At 31.0% G+C, this 6299-nt stretch overlaps 1 long non-coding RNA gene across 6 annotated transcripts; it reads right to left on the reverse strand.

Annotated features, from left to right (window-relative positions):
• Positions 1-3308: 3308 nt before the first annotated feature.
• LOC123893759 lies at positions 3309-6025 on the reverse strand. 6 transcript variants are annotated; one of them, XR_006803537.1, is made up of 6 exons: positions 5932-6025; positions 5237-5349; positions 4675-4710; positions 4364-4561; positions 3918-4009; positions 3309-3504 (listed from the first exon to the last, which is right to left on the reverse strand). It is a non-coding gene; the product is annotated as an uncharacterized LOC123893759 (long non-coding RNA). The 6 variants fall into 6 exon arrangements; XR_006803540.1 differs by having other exon boundaries at positions 5928-6025; XR_006803539.1 differs by having other exon boundaries at positions 5237-5397; positions 5932-6015.
• Positions 6026-6299: the final 274 nt, after the last annotated feature.

Genomic DNA, 6299 nt, shown 5'->3' on the forward strand with positions numbered 1-6299 from the left:
AATACACGACGAATTGAATTATAACAGACAATCATTAGCTGAGGAACATGTTAGATTGATGTCAACTATGACTTTAGAGCAGCGTAAAGTATATGACACAATCATGACAAGAGTTAACGAAAACAAACTTGGTGTGTTTTTTCTTTATGGTTATGGCGGTATAGGGAAGACATTTATCTGGAGGGCCATGTCAACCGCATTACGCTCAAAAGGTGAGATAGTTTTAACAGTTGCCTCAAGTGAGATCGCTGCATTGCTTATACCTGGCGGTAGAATAGCACATTTAAGGTTTTGTATTCCTCTAAATGTTGACGAGTTTTCAACATGTACCATAGTTCCTAAAAGCCCTTTGGCGCTATTAATACAAAAAGCAAAGCTCATTATATGGGATGAAGCACCAATGATGTACAAACATTGTTTTGAAGCTGTTGATCGAACTTTAAAAGATATTCTCAAGTTTGTTGATAAAAAAAATAAACATATTCCCTTCGGTGAAAAAGTTGTTGTTTTTGGCGAAGATTTTAGACAAATTCTACCAGTAATACCCAAAGGTACAAGGCCAAAAGTTGTTCATGCTACTATTAATTCTTCGGTTCTTTGGAATTTTGTGAAGTTTTAACAATGAGTAAAAACATGAGGCTTCTCGGTGGTGCTTCGAGTGCAGACGTTGAACAAAGAAGATATTTTTATGAATGGGTTTTGGGTGTTGGCGATGGAGAAATTGGAGATGACAACGACGATGATTTAGAACTTGACATTCCATCAGATTTATTGATTCCAAATTCAGGTGATCCTTTTGCTTCTATCGTTGAAAACACCTATCCCCAACTTTTACAAAATATGAATGATATAACGTATTTCCAAAATAGAGCTATACTAGCTCCTAAAAATTCAATAGTCGACACAATAAATGATTATATGTTGGATTTAATTCCTGGTGAAGAAAAAACATATTTGAGTTATGATACTCCACTCACACAAAATGTAGACGGTCAAACAGTGGATGATGTTCATACTCCCGAATTTTTGAACACAATTTCTACGTCGGGACTTCCAAATCACAAGTTGAGACTTAAAGTTGGAGTTTCAGTTATGCTATTAAGGAATTTGAATAAAATATTAAGATTACGCAATGGAACAGAACTTGTTATTACGAGATTGAGAAAACGTGCTCTTGAAGGAAAAATTATTTCAGGAAGTAATATTGGTGATCAGGTTTTCATACCTAGATTTTCTCTGACACCATCTGACGTGAGAATTCCTTTTAAATTTCAACGGAGACAATTTCCTATAATGATTTCTTTTGCGATGACTATTAATAAGAGTCAGGGACAATCTTTAAAGCATGTTGGGATATATCTTCCATCGCTAGTGTTTTCACATGGTCAGTTGTATGTTGCAATTTCAAATTCTAGAAAATGATTAAAAATATTGATCATCGATGACGACGGTGAAGATACGACTAAGACTTCGAATGTGGTCTATAAGGAAGCCTTCCGTAATATAACATAATTTTCTTTGTATGAATATTTATCCAAAATTATTGTTGAACTATCGTTTAATGTTACTCAACTTTTTTCATATACCTTACATTATTGGAATTATCATATCTTATTTAATCATTATATATCTTACAGCTAATCAGACCCGTGCACCGCACGAGTCGATATTCTAGTATATATAAAAGTTATAAAGTCTCCAAGTAACTCTGATTTAACCCTAATCTTAACCCTGATAATTCATATCAAAATGATAAAAAATTCCTAAGCAAGATTCAAACTCATGACTTTTAGTTACACTTCTTATTAGGTTTACCACTAAGTCATATCAATTAATTTGATATATTTTGTAACCAACATATAATCAATATGCGTTAAATGCACAATTTTTCTTATCCTATATATTTATTTTCTTATATCACTTGCCACATATTTTTTTCTTTCTTTTTAGATACAAATGCCATATTTTTTTTTCTTTTTATCTACAAATCCAATTTTATGTATGTAATCCAAATTCAAATTACCTCATTTTATTTGTTACTTCTCCAACTTTTATATAAAATGAATGTATTTGTTTGCAATAAGTCATTTCACATTGCTAACGATTTAACACTTTTATTGATTTTATTTTAGGGCGCAGTCATGTTGCCAAAAATGTTTTCATCGGATTTCTGTGACATTGTAAATCATATGCTACACTAATTGATCCAAACGGAAATCAATTTGATGTTTTCGTTGAAAAAATTAATGGCACTATATATTTAACACATGGATGGTCTGCGTTGCATATTTTTATAATGTCCAGTTTGGTGTTTGGGTGATTTTGTTATACATTGAATGAGTCAGTTTGAACTGATTTTGAAGGACAAATTTGATTGTGTTATTCGTCCTCCTAAGTTCACTCATTCTATGAAATTTAATTTGGATAAATTTAATGTTCCATCATATTTTTCTGATCATTTGCCAGAATCAACTCAAATTTTACTGTTTTCTCACAATGACTCCAATTTTGCATTGAAATTTAAAAAGAAATTGATTTATATGAAGTTTTTTTTATTTATACAAAATTATGTGTTTTTATTCTATTTACTCTCCGCTATCTCTCTACAAAATTATGTGTTTTTATTCTATTAATCATCTTTTCTATTTTCATCATGATTTAGAATTCAACTTTATTATTCAAATGTCTATATAACTTCATTTATAGTTTTTCAAATGTTTTTTTTTCACATGGTTCAAATACTAATTTCAAATTATAGTTTTATATTTGTAGGTCGTTATGTGTTAAAGGTATACTACTAAAAAAAACTTAAATACCGACGGGCAAAATCTGTCTCTAAAATGCAAAAATTCCGTGACTAAGCATGTTAGAGACAGAATTGGAGACAGATTTAATTCTGTCGTTAATTTCCTCGTCTCTAAACTATTGGAGACGGATTTTATATTCCGTCTCTGATTGGAGGCAGAATTTATCCGTCACTAAAAAATAAAAATCCGTCTCTATATGTTGAATTCATAAAACAATAAATCCGTCTCTATTGGAGACAAATTTATCTGTCTCTAAATTCAAATAATTCTGTCTCTGAAATTTCCGTCTCTAAACATATAATTTTGTCTCCACAGAGACAAAACATATTTTCCGTCTCTAATAAGTTATTTATTTTTGTCTATTTAGCAATTAAATGCTTATACAATTTTTCAAATATTAATTTTTATTTACCATATGTAATTTATATAATTGTGTATGGAAATTAAACTTCAATTGACACCAAATTTGCAACATTAAAAATTTATGTCATTCTTACAAAGTATCAAATGCAACACTATAATACTTAGATAGTAATATCAAATACATATAATTGTTTTGAAAAAACTACATAACGGAAGGAAAGTAACTAAAGCTAAACTTCACCACCCATCACATTATTTTCATTAGCAACCATCTCTTTAGCACCGAATTAATCGCAGCAGCGGATTAGAGGTAGCAACACCATGTTGAATCGAACTGTGTATTTTCAAAAGACAGAGTAACTAATTAGTAAAGCAAATTATATTGGAATTGGAATAGGCATATAAAATAATCAGGTGAGTTTCAAATCACTTGTAATGCATATATAAATAACTAATAACTTACTAGTGTCATGAAGCAAATAATTATAACCAACCATATGTACAAACATCAATAATCAAGTAACAAACCAAAAACACAAAGATATCACCATCATAACAAACAAAGCAAGAAAGTTCAGTTTACATCAAGATATAAGTCACTAAAATTTGACCCCAAAAGCGATTGATCCGTATCATTCCCAAACAAATGATACTCCACATATATAATAATCAATTAATAGACCACAAACAACAGTCACTTAATAGTGTCCAATGAATGCTAAAATTCATGTTTCAACTCTCACTTACCAGTGTCCTTGTTGGCTTGATTTCGAGCAAAAGCTTGAGCATCTTACAGGCTTCCTACAATCTTCGGATGAATGGGTTCTACAAAGGTAAACCTGCGCGATATAAGGTCACATTCAGTTTGACAGGTAAACACAACACACACACACTCTTCATTAACTTCACAACAAAATAAGTAACTTTCCCCTACAGAAGATCAATTTTATACATATTTATAGAAAAAACATAGATATGAAATAACACAAAAATTATACTGAACTCCTAGATCCTTGCTTCTTGTCTTCCTCTATTAATCAACCTTCAAAATACTTTGGTTCCCTTCTCTCTAACTCTTAACTATTTAAGCCTTCTGTAATAATAAATAACAACATAATGAAACCTTAAACATTGTAGGTGATGATAAACTAATGTTGATTTGAAATTCAATGGTAAACAAACAAGCAATGCACCTGACATGGTCTGAATATAATCACTAGTGAAGGAAACTGAATGTAAACCCATCGATGAGAGCTATGAATGCAAACCCAATGGTGAGAGGAAGATGAACGCAAACCTAGCGGCGAGAAGATGAACACAAACCCAGCGGCAAGAAATCAAGTTCATTGTCCTCCATTTGAAAAATATAATCCCTCATTCAAATGCTAAACCTGGTCACAAAGCAAAAAAAAAAAAAAAAAACTTAATGTGAATTCTAAATTGGGGAATTCAAAGTAAAATCGTAAAAGATTAAAAGAATAAGAGATTAAATTTGAGAACATACCTTTCGAGCAAGCTTCTCCAACTCTCGCTTAGTTTTCTGCAATAGAAAAACTTCAGTATATAAATAAATAAGTAAACACCAATTGAAAATAGATGGAACCTATTGAAAATACCAAAATACAATTCTATTTTTCTAAGGCATAACAGATTATCCTCAATGACATGTAAGTAACATTTTTTATGCTTATCCTTTGTAGTGTTTACTCTAAGACTAGTGTCCTACATGTTCTTGTCAATTATAAAGCTAAGATGCAAAAGTATTTAGGGAAGTTACTAGTTAGACCAATTAGTTATATAGCAGTTAGTTAATCAGAGAAGATTGCCTATTTACCTATATAAATAAGAATGTTGATATCAGGTTAGCGATTTGAGCAAGGGCTATGTTTTGTGGAAAGCTATAGGCGGAGAATTCTAAATCCTTCAATAAAATTGATCATTATAATTGTTTGTTTCTATCAATTTCCCATTTCTCTTTTCTACATTCCTACTCCTGCCTAACAATCAATGAAGGAAAATTTAACTTAACAAACTAATGAAGAAAAAAAAAGAAGGATAGTTCACACCTCATTGGTTGAATTTACAACAGCATCCATCTACAAATAAATCCTCAAATTGATTTCATGATCAACACTAGATCTAGATACCGACAAGCTTCCATCTGCTCCCGAGGTTGATGCTAAAGGATCAGGAAAGTATGAAACAAGGAATGGACAATCTCCACACACTTAGACATTATAGAAAGTCATCAGAAGGGAAACGCTATTAACATAATAAGAAAAGGCTAAATGTGATCCATTAAAATTCAATTGAACACAACCATAATAACACATCATTTGCTAAGACTCAGAGAAATTGAAGACAACATCTCATATCACAAGTGATGTTTAATATGTAATGGGGGAGGGAGAGTTGAGGTTCATGTGTTCTGTATGGTGGTACTAAATTCAATTGAACTCAAAAACCTAACTAAAAAGATTAACAAAAAAGAACCCATGAATCAAACCCCAAAAAGAACCAATGAATCAAACCCTAAAATGAAGAAAACATAAATTGAACACATAAACTCAAAATCCTAAATCATAGTAATCAAAATATCAACAAATTAACATAAACCCAGAAATTGAAGACAAAATCAATTAACAATTGAAGAATCCACATCCAAATTGTGACAAACACGCATACACACAGAGAGAGAGAGATGTAGAGAGAGATAGAAAGAGCGAAAGAGGAAGAGAGAGAGAGAGAGTAGTAAACCTACGATGAAGAGTATCTACGACGACGATGATAGGTATGGGGCTGCGAGAGATAGAAGTTTGATCCGTTTTTGTTTTTTATTGAAACTGAAATAAAAAGGGGAAAATATTTGAGGGAAATAACAGAGGGAATGAAAATTTGGTTTCCCTCCTTTAAGAGTTTCTTTGTTTCAAATTATCCCTTTATTATTATTATTATTATTATTTTTATTTTATTTTTTTTTCATTATCCCTTTGAGAGGGAATAAAAAGGATATAATGGAAAAATAATAAGGGATAATAAAGGGTTTCTTTGTTTTGAGAGTGGAAAATTCCATTTAATTTTATCTCTTTTCGCTTTTTATTAAACAATAGTCAATTAAATTTTTTTTAT

The sequence above is a fragment of the Trifolium pratense genome, linkage group LG7 (genome assembly GCF_020283565.1).
Source record: "Trifolium pratense cultivar HEN17-A07 linkage group LG7, ARS_RC_1.1, whole genome shotgun sequence".
NCBI lineage: Eukaryota > Viridiplantae > Streptophyta > Magnoliopsida > Fabales > Fabaceae > Trifolium > Trifolium pratense.